Raw genomic sequence first — 17,996 nt, 5'->3', positions numbered from 1 at the left:
AAGGATAGGCAGGCGTGATTTGGTGAGTTAACGATTTCTTGTGGCTCGAATCATGCCAGGATCCCCGTCCGTCATTTCGGGACTAATCAAATATGCAAAAATTATTAAAAGTCCCGTACTTTTCAAGCATGTAAACTAATTAGGACTCTGTCTTCTGTCATGTTTAGAGAAAAATTTAATAGAAAATCATAGTCACTTTTAGGATTACCTTTTTAATAATAAGGATGAGATGAGCCTCGTTGGATAAACACGTAAGTGGCAGGGCCCTCGTTAAATGTATGTATTAAATACTTAGATTCCGGGACGGGCCGTTTAGCCAATTTCACGGCCCTACCAAAAAATAATGATACGCTAGTCGCTTTAGGCGCGTATTTAATAATGTTATCTTCTTAAATTCGGGTGCACATTTATGTGACCCAAATCCAAATCTCAACGAAGTCGAAATGCGTCGACCAATCACGAGTACATTGATTGTAACGTGGTTCGAAATGCGTTTCCATGACGTTGCAATTCTTTAAATCAAAATAACAAATGAGACGAGCCTCGACAAACAAAAAAAATGCACAAGTTGCGGGGCCCTCTATACGTGTTTGCGAAGTTGCTAAGACTCCGGGACGGGCCGTTTAGCAAAATTTCACGGCCTCGCCCAAAATAACACTACACTAGTCGCTTAGGGCGCGTATTTAATAATGTTATTTTTCTAAACTCGGGTGCGCATTTATGTGACCCAAATTCAAATCTCAATGAAGTTGGAACGTATCAAAAATTGCGGGTACATTTATGTGGCGCAATTCGAGATGCATTCTCGCGACGTTGCAATTCTTTGAATAAATAATAACAAAGCATTAAACAGTTAAAATTTGCACGTAGGTTCATAATTGTATAAAATCAGATAATCAAGCCTAATATGGCAGTTGAGCGACCGTGCTAGAACCACGGAACTCGGGAATGCCTAACACCTTCTCCCCGATTAACAGAATTCTTTATCCGGATTTCTGGTGCGCAGACTGTTAAACAGAGTCATTCTTTTCCTCGATTCAGGATTCAACCGGTGACTTGGGACACCATAAATCTCCTAATTGGAGACTCTGAAATAAATGAATAAATTCCGTTTCGATTGTCCCTTAATTGGAAAAACTCTCTTCCGCGCCCCTTTGCGGGTGGCGCGGGCGAAAAAGGAGGTGTGACAACAGTCTCCAGAATTTAGGAGAAACTTTAGATCCATGCTAAATTATTACGAGCCACCACTGTTAGTTCTCTTAGAAACACACCTTGTTGATCATGCCACGTTAAGGGAAGACTTTGATTTCACTAGTTACTTACAAGCTCCAGCGGAGGGACAAGCAGGAGGTATAGTGGTATTGTGGGACAACAATATTGTGTATGTCACTGAAATTACACTCGCAAATTAGGAGATCTACTGCATGGTGCAGGTATGTCCTCAAGGACACTCCTTTATGTTATCAGGCATATATGCTAGCAATATATTAAATAATCATATATTACCTTGGCAAAATCTCATGTCTATAGTAGATTCCTATAAGGGTCCTTGGTTAGTGGGGGCGATTTTAATGAGATACTATACTCTAAAGAAAATTTGGGGGCTGCCCTATCAACAATCCTAGGGAAGATTTAATGTTAAATTGTTTAAATTATTGCCATCTACTAGATTTAGGCTTTAGAGGCAGTAAATAAACGTAGACTAATAAACGTCGAAATGGAGCTTTAATTCTGGAAAGATTAGATAGAATAGTAGCAAATTATGAATGGCTCAATATTTTTACAGATGCACAAGTGCAACACCTACCTAGAATTCACTCCGACCATATTTTGTTACTTTTAACACTAAATAATAATTCTCCTCTAAGGACTAGTACGTTTAGGTTCGAAACTATGTGGTTATCCCATCAAAAAATTTCTCAACTAGTCAGCCGTGTGTGGCATAAAAAACCTCCCTTATTACATGCTTATTGCAAACATGGAACAAAGACACTTTTGGAAATATTTTCCACCAAAAAAGCATATTCAAGCTCGTTTAGCGAGCATACAAACATCTACAAACTACCCTACTAGTAACTTCTTACAAAGACTAGAACAAGACCTTCAAACACAATTCAATAATATCTTAAAGCTTGAAAAAGATTTTTGGAACTAGTTAAATGATGGTAATGCAAATACTAGATTCTTCCATTTATCAACTTTAAAAAAATGGAGACGTAATTGCATTACCGCCCTAAAAGACAACACGGGTAACTGGATCACAGATCATGTTTCTACTACCCCAATTCCGATTTATAATTGTCGAAGTTTGTCATCATCAAAAAAAGGGAAATTGATAGATCTTAAATGCTCTTGCCTGATATTTTGATGATCTAACAAACTTATGGCTAAGAACCAGATAGGGAACCTGACCTACTTGGATTACTGCAAGCATTAATAGATTTCAGTTAAAGATGAATTGGTACAGCTTCGGGAACTAGGAACCAAACAAGGACCTGATGTTTTGTGATTTCCTCATAGCCGTACAAAGTCATTTGGATACAGCTGGAAATGACGTGACCGACGGCACTGTGTCTGTCGCACTGCACCACACTGTCAGCCCACTCACTCTCTAACCAAACAAAGTACTCACATCATTTCAAGTCATGTGATCAAGATGTACCAAATGTGCTTTATACAAAAAGATCACTGGAAGGTTTCTATTTTTCATTCAAGCCTCTTGCAAAAATAGAAAAATCATCCTCTCAAGCTTGAAGAAAGATGTTGAATGCCACTACGGACCAGTTCCTAAAAGATTGATGTTTGCTGTCCTAGTTGAGTTGTAACCTTGTTATTGTACTTACCATATCTCCTAAATCGCTTATCTAGAAGCATACTGATTAGGAATCCTCTTGTAAATCCGTAAACTCATTGAGTTTATGTTGTAACTAGATTTAGTCATAAGAAAAAGTCTTTGTAATCATAGAATTACAAAGTGGCTTGTGGTGATAGCATCACAAGTTAGAAAAAGCCTTTGTAACTAGGATAGTCACAAAGTAGCTTGTGGTAAAGTTACCACAAGTTAGTTGAGTAAATTCTTTGTAATAGGAAGTATTGTAAAGTGGCTTGTAATAGGTAAGGTTACAAGTTAGTGGAGTTAAAAGCCTACAAGGTAGGTCGTGGTTTTTTGATCCCTTTGTGTGGGATTTTTCCACATAAAAATCCTCTGCCTCATTTACTTACTGCTTTACTAAGTGCTCTTAGCAGAATCTTGTAGAGGACCAGGTACACTACGATTTGGTAGATCCATACAATCTAACAATTGGTATTAGAGCTGGTTCCTCCTATCAGGCTAACACCTAGGAAGGATCCTTATGGCGACTCCACTAAATTTTAAAGAAGGTCAATCTATATACCACCCACCCAAGTTTGATGGAAAATGCTATTGGTGGTGGAAAGATAGAATGCATGATTTCATCATGGCTGAGGATTGTGAGCTTTGGGATGTCATCTGTGATGGTCCGTTTGTTCCAATCAAGGTATTAAATGAATTTCCATTTTCAATAAAAAAAAAACAACAAAGAATATACTGAAGCAGATAAGAAAGCGGTGGAGAAGAACTTTCGTGCCAAGAAAATTCTAATATATGGTTTGGGACCTAAATAGTACGACAGAATCTCTACATGCGACACTACCAAGGAAATATGGGAGGCTTTGCAAATAGCTTATGAGGGAACTACACAAGTAAAACAAGATTAATCTGATACTGATGATAGTTCCACGATGGCAGTTGAAGGCTAGGAGATTGGATATGACTCAATGCTTGCTTTGATGGCTCAATCAAATGAGGTAAAGGCCTTGAGATATAGGATGTGTGCTGAAATTGAGAAAAACGAGCTCCTTTAAGCCAATATAGAAAAAGTAATGAATGATCTTGAAAGGTCTCTAAAGTGGACCTGGTCCTTAGAAGCTACCACTGCCTTGCTCACTAATGACAGTGAAAAAGGGCGGGGAGCAGGGTTCCCAAGGAAGAAAACTCCTCACAACCCTCACAGTAAGAGCGCCACTGCATCTGATAACTGGCCTCGTACCCAATGTGGGAACACTGGGCACTTCAAGGAAGGTGTTCAGGCCAAGAATCAATCAGTACCAAAAGATAAAGTGGATGCTGAAACTCTGACCACAAAAGAGGGACCAAGATCCACTCACAAGAAACACACATTACCTGCATGGACTAAGAGAGCTCTTATTCATCCTCTTGGTTACTACAAGGGACCTAAACTTGTTTGGGTTCCTAAAACTAACTCCTAATCTTTTGTGCAGGTAACGGTGAAGAAAAGTGGTCAACAATGGTTCATGGATATTGGGTGTTCGAAACACATGATTGGGAACACCACAGACTTTCTTTCACTAAAAGCCCTGTAAGAAGGGAGTGTATCCTTTGGCAACAGCAAAAAGGGGTACATTCTTGAAGTTGGAAAAGTTGGGAAGTCACGCACTCACTCTATTAAAAATATGTACTATGTCAATGGACTTAAGTATAGTCTCCTGAGTGTCTCTCAAATTTGCGATAAAAGAAAACAAGGTTGAATTCTTGTCCAAAATATGTACATTCATTGACCTTGTGACCGGTGAAATAGTTCTGGTGGCCAAAAGATACAAGAACATCTATGTTGCTAATTTCGAATCCTTATAGAGTGGTGATCTGAGTTGTTTGAAGGCGGTTGACGATGATGTTGAACTATGGCATAGAAGACTAGGCCATGCAAGCTTTTCCCGTCTGAACAAACTAATTCAGAAGGACCTGGTCCATGGTTTGCCAATGTCACAATTCAAAACTCAAAAAGTTTGTGATGCCTATGGTAGAAAAAACATGTAAAGTCCTTCTTTAAGTCAAAAAGAGATGTGAGCACCTCAAAGCCACTTGAGCTCCTACATATGGATCTATGTGAACCTATAAGGGTGCAAAGTAGAGGAGAAAAGAGATACATTTTCGTAATCGTGGATGACTATTCCAGATTCATATGGACTCTGTTTCTCATAACAAAAGATGAAACTGTTGAAGTATTTGTTGCCTTTGTGAAGAAAATCCAGGTGAAGATGGAGTCTAGAGTTGTATGCATTAGATTAGATCATGGGACAGAATTTGACAATGTCAAATTTGATGAATTCTGAAATAAAAGCGGCATCACTCACAACTTCTCAGCTCCCAGAACTCTACAGCAAAATGGAGTAGTAGAAAGAAAGAACAGAACTCTGGAAGAAATGGCAAGAACAATGCTGATTGATAGTGGACTTGAAAAGAACTTTTAGGCTGAAGCTATCAACACTGTCTGCTACTTAGTGAACAGGTGCATGATCAGATCAAGTATGAACAAGACCCCATATGAATTGCTGAATGGAAGAAAACCCAAGCTGACTTACCTAAGAACATTTGGATGCAAATGCTATGTTCTCAACAATGGAAAGGATCAGCTTGGTAAGCTCGATGCCAAAAGTGATGAAGGGATATTTCTTGGCTACTCTTCTCAAAGCAAGGCTTACAAGATATATAACAAGTAGACTCAATGTGTTGAATAAAGAGTCTATGTTATTTTTGATAAATCTCATCCATCATTTGAGAAGAGTGCTGAGGAAAATCAAGATAGAGAACCCTTACTTGTTCCTGGTGAAGTCATTAACATGACAAACAAAAAGGCAGACATGATGAGTCAAGTGAAGGAGCCAAATGAAGATAACGCTGCCTCATCATCAATAGAACCAAGCACTTCAATTACAATCACTAAAGATGAAGAAAGAGTGGTTGATGCAGTTCAGGGAACTCCACTGACATCTGAGAGAAGGATAGAAGAAAATCAGCCAAACATACCTTCCTCCTCTCAGAATGAACCCCAGACATCTAACTGGAGACATCAAAGTTCTCACCCTATAGACAACATAATCACTCCTCTAGATTTCAGAGTTCAAACCAGGTCAAGAGCTAGAAATTTACTTGCCTTCTCAGCCTTTCTCTCCTAGATTGAACCCAAGAACATCAAGGAAGCCTTAAAAGATGCATATTGTATTACAGCCATGCAAGACGAGCTGCATCAGTTTGAGAGAAATAGTGTGTGGCACCTAGTATCCAGACCCCTAGATAGAACCATTATAGGAACCAGGTGGGTATTCAGAAACAAGCTCAATGAACATGGAATTACCATAAGAAACAAGGCCATACTAGTGGTCCAAGGCTACAATCAGGAGGAAGGGATTGACTATGATGAAACATTTGCTCCAGTGACTCGCATGGAAGTTATCACAATTTTGATTGCCTTTGCTTCTCATATGGAATTTACTTTGTTCAAAATGGATGTTAAAAGTGCATTTTTGAATGGACTGCTTAAGGAAGAAGTCTATGTGAAGCAACCCCCTAGGTTTGAATGTCATAAGCACCCTGAATATGTGTTCAAATTGGACAAAGCTCTGTATGGGTTAAAGCAGGCTCCTCGAGCGTGGTATGAAAGATTGTCAAAATTTCTCTTAGAAAATGGGTTTAAGAGATGGAAGCTTGACAACACTCTTTTCTTAAAGAAACGGGAAGGAACCTTCTCATTGTTCAGGTTTATGTTGATGATATCATTTTTGGAGCAACAACTGACTCTCTGTGTGAAGAATTCGCAAAACTTATGGGAAGCGAATTTGAAATGAGCATGATAGGGGAATTAAACTTCTTCCTGGGTCTTCAAGTAAAACAGTCCCCAAATGGTACTTCCATTCGTCAGCAAAAATACATCAGGGAACTCTTAAACAGGTTTGACATGGAAGCATCAAAAGTGATAGACACTCCCATTGCAACTGCCACTCGACTGGACATGGATGAAACTGGATCTCCTGTGAATCAAACAATGTATAGAGGCATCATTAGATCTCTCCTCTATCTCACTGCCAGTTGACCTAATATTATCTTTAGCGTGGGGCTGTGTGCGAGGTTTCAATCAAATCCTAAAGAATCTCACTTGAAGGCTACCAAAAGAATACTGAGATATCTCAAAGGCACGCAAGACTTGGTGCTATATTATCCATCAGGTGATAGTTTTAATCTGATTGGGTATGCGGACGCAGACTATGCAGGTTATCTTGTGGACAAAAAAGCACTTCTGGGATGGCTAACTTCTTAGGATCATGTCTTATCTCTTAGGGGACAAGGAAACAAAATTCAGTGGCTCTTTCAACAGCCGAAGCTGAATATGTAGCTGCAGCATCCTGTTGTGCTCAGCTTCTATGGATCAAGAAACAACTGAAGGATTTTGGAATTCTCACTGAGAGTGTGCCTCTCCTATGTGACAACACCAGTGCACTCAATATGGCAAAGGATCCAGTTCAACATAAAAGGACCAAACATATTGATGTGAGGCATCATTTTCTGAGAGATAATGTGAAGAAAGGGTTGATATGCATGAAGTTCTGCAGCACAAAAGATCAAATTGCAAACATTTTCACCAAGGCATTGAGTAGGGAACAGTTTGAAAGAAACAGAGTAAAGCTGGGACTATTGAAGCCAAATAAAGAACCTGATTCCTCTTTAACTGGCTCGTATTCTTAAGAAATAATTAGTTCAAAGTGTTTTTTGGCCTTGTCTAACTCACCTCAATACGTTGTAGGTAGACACGCATGATAATTATAGAAGTAGTAGATGCAGTACATGACTGATAAAAGAGGATTAATTCTTTTCAAAAAGGGCTTGAAGAAAATGTTTTTTCAAGAACCAGGTTTTTGTACTAAAGGTTATTAATTCTGTGCATCCTTTAATACACATCTTAAAAGGTACAAAATACAATAGCCATGTCATCAACTTTTTAGATCCGGCTGTCACGTCCCTTCAATTCAAAACGTTCCATCTCCCTCTGAAACATCACAATTCTCCATACCCAACCGTCGTTTCAGAACCAATGCCTATTCTTCTCCCTTCATAATTATCCTCTCCATTTAAAAACCCTCTCTTCTGTCCTTCTTAACCATATGCCCTAATTCACCCAAAAGGAAAGGATCATCACACCACCTCTTCTAATGGCTGAGAAAACTTCCGATCTCTCTGCCTCAACTGTAACCACCTCTGACCCATCTATGGAACCTCTCGCCTTCACTGAGTCTTTGTCACCCTCTATCACTCCTACTACTACAGTCACACCTTCCCTAGTTTCCCAACTCATAAACACTTGAAATTACTGTCCCGTTCTCTCCGACGTCTGTTGCCCACACTAGTCAAACCCTAAGTGGAGAACAAGGTCAAAATACTGAGTTCACAAAAGGCTCCGCCATCATTGTTGTTGACTCCATGGTTGTGGAAGCACTGGTTGAAAAAGAAAAGACTTTGTTTGTGGTATCCGCTGATGAGGTATTGCATGAAGTTATTTCCCAGAAACATGAGTGACAAAGCGTGTGGGTAGAAAGGGGCCATTATGGCTGTTGAAGGGGATGCAGTAGTATACACTACTAGGGCATTACATGAGGAACCTGATCCCTCTTCGGAGGACCCAGGTCAGGACTCTCATCCCAGGACAGTGTTGTTCCTGCATTTAATATTGTACCCGTTGGAATTCAAGCACCATAAATGCGATCTAGTGATGAAGAAGACCTGGACAACGTGGCCCTTGATGCATTCATAAGTAAGCGAAGGGTTGTCTCCACCCCTGAGTCTGAAATTAAGCGGCGTACTACCAGGCTTCAAGTCAAAGTGGCCTATGACCCTGCACTCCAAAAGAGCAAGAAAAGTAATAAGAAGAAAAAAAGAAAGTTGGTGAAGGATGGTGTACCTGTAAGTGATGAAGCTATTCCTGTAATGGAGGTGGAAGAAGGAACTCCTGAGGAACTAGGTTCCCTTGTAAGGCAGTCCCCGAAAAAGGCTGAGTCTGTTTCTATGGAGAAAAGGTCTACTTCTATGTCCAAGTTGAAAGAGGAAGTGAGTGATGAGGATATTCTTGGCAAGTCCAAGGGGAAAGGCAAAGTCAATGGAGTAAAGCATAGGAAACGCAAGTCTGAAACAGTTGAAGAACCTAGTTCGAGAAAAAAAGCAAGAAGTGAGGTTTGCCTTGGCTCTGAGTGCCTAAGGCATCAAAAAGTTCTGCTAGGTCGTACATTTAACCCAACAATCTCGGAGATGGCCGGAATGTGCCAAATTCTGGAAATGGTGGAGTTTCAACAATGGATGTATCTATTGTACATTAATGTCCCTAAAGTGTATGAGGAGGAGGTACAGAGTTTCTTTTCCAGTCTTTTTCCAGTCGATACTGACCATGTCTGTGCATTGGTCAATGGGGTGGACATTGTCTTTGACGTAAAATTGCTTGGAGAAATTTTGCAAGTTCCTACTATTGGGGTGTCGAGAATACGAGATGTCTATCAGTACAACTTGAAAAATGCGGTGGTGAAAGATAATTCTAATCAGAAAGGGGACCAGATCCATAAGAAAGCACTACTTCCTATCTACCAATTGCTATTTGAGCTGGTTAACAAAGTCCTGTTGCCTCGAGCAGAAAAGAGGACTGTAACTTCAAAATCTGATCTATACCTAATGGAGCAACTGGACGGTTTCAACCCTGTGAGTCTGCTTGCCATAATGACTGAACACATGCAGAAGGTGGCCAATTTCAAGGATGGTAATCACGGGCTTCCCTATGGATTCTTGCTCAATCATGTGTTCAAATTCTTTGAGGTTCCACTGGGAACAGGTAAAGTGGGGACCCGTAAGCAGATATTCTCTTCGACAACCTTAGAAGAGTGCGAGTATATTGAGAAGTATGAGGGTGTAGGAAGTACTTCAACTTTGTCTCAGCTCATCAATGCCCAAAACAGTACAACTGAGGAAATACGTCGATTGAAGGCCAGGAATGCTATCCTGGAAGGTCAGCATGCCCGAGCGGTTACCATGTCAAATGATGAGGTGATCCGTTTGACCCACGAAAATGCTGATCTCAGGGCGCAAGTTGATAACCTGAAGACTAAACTGCTCAACGAGCAAAAGTCGGGAAATGCTTGAATAGACCTTGTTTTCCAAACACTTGCTGCAGCTTCCAAGCCTTTTTCTCCTAGTGCTCCCTAAGAACCCCTTCAGTGACCAGTTTTCTGGATATGTTTCTTCTTCGTTGTCTCTTTGTTGATGGTTGTTGGATGTTTTTTTTTTTGCCTTTTTTATGGTTGGGATGTACTACTACTGCTCCCGTGAACAAGTCCACTGTAGCCTCTTCCTTTTTTCAAAGGACGAGGCATATTAAAAATTATTAATATGAATTCTTTTTCTTATGTCTCGTACTGTCTCTCTGTGTTCTATTCTTTCTCATGATTGTGTGCACATATGTGGCATGAGTTAGCTTAGCTGGACTTCTTTGTGTTGTTGTTCTTTTTAATGATGCCAAAAGGGGGAATTACACATTGGGGAACTAGTACTCAGGGGTAAACACACTGGGGATCTGGTTCTTATGCTCTATTATTCTTTAAGACAAGGCATAGTCTTAGGGGGAACTCTTTGAAATTGGTTATTTGGTTTCTACTGCCCCAATTCCAATTTATAATTGTTGAAGTTTGTCATCATCAAAAAGGGGGAAATTGATAGATCTTAAATGTTCTTGCCTGATGTTTTGATGATCTAACAAACTTATGGCTAAGAACCAGATATGGCACCTGATCTACTTGGATTACTGCAAGCGTTAACAGATTTCAACTAAAGTTGAATTGCAACAGCTTCAGGAACTACGAACCAAACAAGGACATGATGCTTTTGTGATTTCCTCATAGCAGTACAAAGTCATTTGGACACAACTGGAAATGAAGTGACCGACGACACTATTTTTGCTGCACTGCACCACACTGTTAGCCCACTCACTCTCTAACCAAATAAAGTACTCACATCATTTCAAGTCATATGATCAAGATGTACCAAATGTGCTTTATACAAAAAGATCAATGGAAGGTTTCTGTTTCTCATTCAAGCCTCTTGCAAAAACTGAAAAATCATCCTCTCAAGCTTGAAGAACAAGGTTGAACGCCACTACGGACCAGTTCCTAAAAGATTGATGTTTGCTGTCCTAGTTGAGTTGTAACCTTGTTACTGTACTTACCATATCTCCTAAATCACTTATCTAGAAGCATACTGATTAGGAATCCTCTTGTAAATCCGTAAACTCGTTGAGTTTATGTTGTGACTAGATTTAGTCATAAGGAAAAGTCTTTGTAATCGTAGAATTACAAAGTGGCTTGTGGTGATAACATCACAAGTTAGAAAAAGCCTTTGTAACTAGGATAGTCACAAAGTGGCTTGTGGTAAAGGTACCACAAGTTAGTTGAGTAAATTCTTTGCAATAAGAAGTATTGTAAAGTGTCTTGTAATAGGTAAGATTACAAGTTAGTGGAGTTAAAATCCTACAAGGTAGGTCGTGGTTTTTTGATCCCCTTGTGTGAGATTTTTCAACGTATAAATCCTCTGCCTCTTTTACTTACTACTTTACTAAGTGCTCTCAGCAGAATCTTGTAGAGGACCACGTACTCTACGATTTGGTGGATTCATACAATATAACACTAACTATAAGCACACTATAGCCACGTTTAACACGATTACACAGGAACAAGCTAATTCTTTACAAAATCCGGTTACTGATCAAGAAATTATTGAAGCTATTTTTTTCCTTCCAAGCTTTAAATTCTCCAGGACCAGACGGATCACACCCAATATTTTTTCAAAAATATTGGACTCAACTTAAGCACTCTATAATTCCTTTCTGCAAAGACATCTTTTAAAAGGGACACATTCTTGAAAAATTAAATAAAACTTATATTTGTTTAATTCCTAAGATTAAAAGCTCTTACAACACTATACATTTTAGGCCTATTAGTTATGAAATACCATTTACAAGATTATTACAAAAATTCTAGTTAATCGCATTAAACCTTTAATCGATCACATTATTCACCCAACTCAATCTGTTTTCCAAAAAATCGTAGAGCTGCAAACAATGCAATAATTGTGCAAGAGTTGCTTCATCAATTCCGTACGCCGAAATTAAAATGCTCTAACATGCTCTTAAAAATCAACCTAGAAAAAGCTTTTGAACAATTAGACTGGACCTTTATCCGCCAGACCCTAACATACTTCAACTTTCCTGACCATTTAGTCACAATTATCATGTCCTGTGTAACCACACCAACTACCTCAATTATTATCAATGGAACTCCAACACATTTTTTCACTCCGACAAGGGGTATTAGGCAAGGAGACCCGCTTTTCCCTTATCTATTCATAATGTGCATGGAGATGCTATCACGCACATTAACAGAGCTGTTGATTACAACCAATGAAAACCAATCTCCATCAAACCTAATCCCCCCTCATATCCCACTTTTTTTTGCCGACAACATTATTTTAGCTAAAAAATTGTTACAACAAGTTGCAATGCTATTATAGACTAACTTGAACACTTTACTCATCTTTCAAGTCAAAAAATCAATTTTGAAAAGTCAAAAGTTTTCTTTTCAAAATATGTAAAGCTAGAAGAATTTAGGTAGGTCATTTGGGAAATATCTAGGATTCCCAATCTTTAGTGCCAAACCTAAAAAATCAGGATTTTCAATTTATTATTGACAATTTCAAGAATAGGCTAGCAGGTTGGAAAACTAATCATCTATTAGTGGCAGGGCGTACAATCCTTATCAAAGCAACTCTTAATTCTATGCCAAACCATATAATGCAATTCATAGCTCTTCCACATTACATCATCAATCGACTAGAATCCTTTCAAAAAAAAAATTCTTTGGGGGACAACAACTCAAAAAAATGTTTTCATTTAATAAAATGGGATAATGTTACTAATCTAAAAGATCAACGGGGTCTAGCAATACAAAAACTTAGGGGAAAAAATACTGTCTTACTTGCCAATACAACTTGGAGATTATTTCATAACCCCCAAAAACATTGGGCATCGATCCTCCTATGCAAATATTTCTACAATCATAAGAAGCCATTGGCAAAAACCTCCACTCTTTGGAAACACATCACTAACGGATGGCAAGCATGCCAAAAAGGTCTAGTGTGGCATGTCACACAAGGTACACACATCAAGTTTCGAACAGAAAATTGGTTGGCACATAATATGCTTATTCGTACACTAATTGAAGGACATCTACAACACAAAGAGGACGAACTAGCCATCCAAGAGGTCCTCAATAATGGACAAGCCATGGTCCCAGTCACCTCCTTTGAATTACCGCCAACCCTAATGGCAAAGATCAATAGTATATATTTACCATTTAATTCATTAGGCCCAGATTGCATCGTTTGGGGCCTTAACACATCAGGAAAGTTTACTGTTAGTTCTTGCTATAAAGCACTAACAAACTCCAACCAACTTCCAAATTACCATGGATGGAAATGGAAAATGCACTTACCACTAAAAATTAAATCATTTATTTGGCTAATAAGCCACAATCGTATTTCAACCAACTCTTACCTACATAGAATAGGAATCCTCTCTTCCAACCTATTTACACTATGCAGAGTATAAGACGAAACCATTAGCCATATTCTTTTCAATTGCTCTAACGCAAAACACTGTTGGCAGGCCATGCGATTAGGCATTCTCATTCGAAATATTAAGTATGAAACACCCCCCCCCCCAATTATGGATGACTCAAAAATATTATCTACCCATAGGGTTTCAAAACTAGAGCTTCAATACCGCATAAAATACTTATTCCATTCACATTATGACATTTATGTAATACTAAAAATAAAAACATCTTTGAACATACTAAATATACACCCAACATTGTGTTAATTAATATAATTATTAATGAGTTTTATTATCTAACAAGTAGCTCCACAGATAAAAAAAAAATACTCAATACCTATGTACATTAAGTGGAAACCCCTTCCTATGGGCTATTTCAAACTAAACACGAATGGGACACTCAAACAGTCCAATATAATGCTGGGTTTGGGAGAGTATTCAGGATACAAACGGAGATTGGGTGATGGGCTATGCGGGAAACTGTCTTGCAAGTAACGTCACTAATATAGAGCTCATGGCACTAGTCAGAGGATTACAACTAGCAGCAGCTCACAACTTGACTCCACTTCAAATTCACACAGACGCATCAGAGGTAGTTACCATGCTTAATAATACAAATACAATACACTCACATTTGCTTAATGATTGCAAATCCCTGATATGGTTGCTGAGTGATACGTCCATAGCGCACACTTACATGGAGCTCAACATCGTAGCAGATAGACTAGCACATTTTGGGGTGGAAATGATGTGCAACAACATCACCTTTTTGCACACTCTGCCAACTTTTCTCCTGGAAGACTTGCTTGAAGATAAATGGGGAAGGCACAGACGTAGGCACATTTCTACAACAACTACTCCACAACCACACTCAACAACTCTTTTTTGTACAACTTTTGATGTACCTTCTAGTAGTAGCAACATCAACCATCCTTTTTGCAACAGAGTAGTAGATCAATATGGCGCTGACCAACCACATGCACACACCCACAGTAGTACTCTTCAAACTTTTTGTAACATTGTTTCTAAGCAAATACTCCCTATACTTCATCGTTAATTAATAGAATGTAGTCTTTTAAACTAAAAAAAAGAGAATGAAGAAACAAATCATGAGTTACATCTGAGTCCTTTTCTTTGTTTAACTGCGGTATTCTTTGTCTAGATAAAGATTTTGAAATAAATTTTATCAAATATTTTTTCTTAATATGGAAAATCAAGTTCGTACGATTCATGTCTTGAACAGTGCGCTGCATTTTTAATACTCATACAAAAACGAGCTACGACTTAATAAAATAGTAATGTGGGAAAGGCAGTGTCTATAAAATAATGGATAGTACAACATTCGTTCCTTTTTCCTTTTCAAAATACATTATGCATTTATTCCTACACAGAATCTTTTTTCAAGAGTTCCTTTGTTCAGTCCAAAGGCAGATTCAGTTTTCAACTCCATGAGTTCAATTTATAAAGTTTTTAGTATTAAACTTATTAAATCTTTAAAATTATAGGTTTATATCTACTATTTATTACTATAATTTTAATAATTTTTCATATAAATTTATATTCTACATTAAAAATATTAGGTTTAGATGAATCCACCCTAAACCTAGATTCCGTCGTCCTGGACTTCTGCAAATGAACTTTTTTCTTTTCTATTTTAATGAAGGCATCTCGTACGGCTGGGAGAATTGGATGCTCCATACTATTATTTTCTTTTTCTCTTCTTTTTCTTTTCATTTTGTTACATAAAGTGGTACTTATTGTATTTCAAACGAAATTGTCTTTAGCATTTCACCAAAAAGTCTCAAAGACATCATAATAATTAATCCTTACACTTTAGGGCACTAGATATATATAAAGCCGTAACAAACAGAAAGAGTAATACTATTAATTAGAGTTTATTTTATAAATAATAGGACTGGACTGGTTTAGAGATTTTCTGAAGGAGGGGGAAGATAAACAGAAAATGAAAACTTTTAGTCCTTTTCAAGTTACGTAGATGCATGTTTTCTCTATTAATTATCATGTTTATTGGTGTATTAGCAAACGCTTCACGCGTCATAAAAATAACCGTGAATGTATAAAATATTATGGTACTCTTCATATCTAAAGTAAGGAACAAAAACAATGTTACTAAAACTACGACAACCTATACTTTCACACAAAATTATTCAATAACAAACTATATATATAGAGAGAGAAAAATTGCGTTATTATTTACCCTTGAATCAATCTTAGCTGGTTTAGTTTATTAAAAAGTGTTGTTTGAAATCTTTATAACATCGTTAATTCTATCTGGTTTAATTGAATAGAAATCATTGATCGAAATCTTATATAATGTCATGCTTAAAGGAGAATATCTACATTTTAAAAACCAAGCTAAATTAATATCACATTATCCAAGTGAATTTCAGATCATCTGAAGAGAACAACATTTTCCTTGTTTTTCTATTTGCACGCAATAAATTAAACTACGATCGAGTCTTATGTTTGTTTAAAGAACAACTCCAAAATATAAAAATATTTGTAACATTATTTCTCCTCATTTACGTTACGTTCATTGTTTTCTCCGTCGAGCCGTTTGCTGACTTTAGTTAAGAAAAGATTAAATTTACAATGAAGCAGTAATATTCAACTTTTGTCTTTTCATATTTCTCGTTTCCCCCGTGAGCCCAAAACATGAATTAGGTTTAAGGTTAATTGTTTTTTGTGAGAAAAGCTGAAACTGTTTGTCTTTTCATGTTCATCGTTTTTTCCGCCATGTCATTTTGCCACCAAACAAATCACATTCACATTGCAACTACATTTGTAAGAATACCAGCAACTAAGAAGGAGCTTCTTAAGAAATATCTTTGAACAAATAGCTTTTTGCATATGCAGGGCTGTTAATATGAATTATTCTCGCATCTTATAGGGGGAGAATTAGATGCCCTTGCAATTTGCAAAGAACTATGTTTCAATACCGGCAGGCGGTGGCGGAGACAAAATTTCCGCTAAGGGGTTAAAAAAAAAATTAAAAAAGATCGTAGCTAGTGAGAATTGAATGATCTTACAAAGGTTTTGAACCTCCATGACTACTGAGCTATGTCAAGAGAATTCAAAATATATATAATATATAGAGGAAAAAATATATTTTGCCTTATATATACAATATAAATTTTCAGCGAAGGGAGTTCGGGTGAACTGTCTTTCGCCCCCATAAATCCGCCCTTGCCTTCATGTTTTTATTTTAGCCTTTTGCTATAGTTAGGCCGAAGACCAAATAGAGTTACTCTCTCCATCTCAATTTATGTGAACCTATTTGACTAGATACACAATACAGTTTAATCAAAAAAATTAAGACTATTGATCCTTATGGTCTCAAAATCTTAATATTATTTGTTTATAAAAACTTTTCATTAAGAATAATATGGGTAAGTTACGTGTGATTAACAGTTGTTCTTATTTATGAGCTTTATTTTCTCTGCCAAGTTCATTTAGTCAACAATCGGGTTAACTATTGACCTCTTATATCTGGGCTAGATGTTAAATAAAATTAAATAATATTACTGAATGGGACGTAATTAGTAACTTTTAACTTCTATAAAACAAACATATATATATGTGTGTGTGTTCTGTGAAGTACATGCATGGAATTATGTTGTAAGCAAGTTTCTTTGTTCGCAAGCAATTAATTAATTAGGTGTTTCATTAGCCAATTCCTTATTAAATTATCCATAGCCTCGCTTAATAGACAACTGACAAAAGAGCAAAAATGCCTTCAACTTTCATTTTTGGATATTCCTTCTTTTCTGCGCTAAGTTATATATACGCATATATAACTTAGTGTGTCTTAACCGTTAAGAAAGCTAAAAATACAGCGAAACACCTTCAACTCTTCTTCAGTTAATTAACTGATACTAAGATGGCGATTAATATAAGAAGACGAAGCGAAAGGTATTAAATTTTTGTCTTTCATGTTCCTCATTAATTTTGTCCCTATTGTCATTGATATTTTTTTCCTTTTGTGTGGTAAAATATTAATTTTACAACAGTACCAATAAGTAAAGGTACTAATACAATAAATTGATAGCTTCAACGTTTGTTTAGCGCAATATGTACACACATAGTTTTAATGTAAAAAGAGTCATTAATATGATAGTAATTGGATTTCTTTCTGAATTAAATGATTCACCAATTGCTTATCTTTGTTAAATGTCTTAAAACAGAGAATACTTTGGAACAACTAAATAAGTTAGTCGTTGGTGAAGACAACTCCCATATTATTACTGATTATTTTTATGGAGTTAGAGGATTTAGAATTTCTAGTACATGTGTGCACTACTAAAAAAATAGAGGAAAAAATATATCTAGTGGGATTTGATCCCTATACCTCTTGGGCAATAACTCAACATCAAACCAAGTGGACCATTCAATCTTATTTAAATATGTGTGCCAGCAGTTAATATTATATTAATTTCATAAAATATGTACATAAAATATCTA

This window comes from Nicotiana tabacum, chromosome 6 (assembly GCF_000715075.1).
Source record: "Nicotiana tabacum cultivar K326 chromosome 6, ASM71507v2, whole genome shotgun sequence".
In the NCBI taxonomy this organism is placed as follows: Eukaryota; Viridiplantae; Streptophyta; class Magnoliopsida; order Solanales; family Solanaceae; genus Nicotiana; species Nicotiana tabacum.
This window is presented reverse-complemented; position numbering follows the sequence as displayed.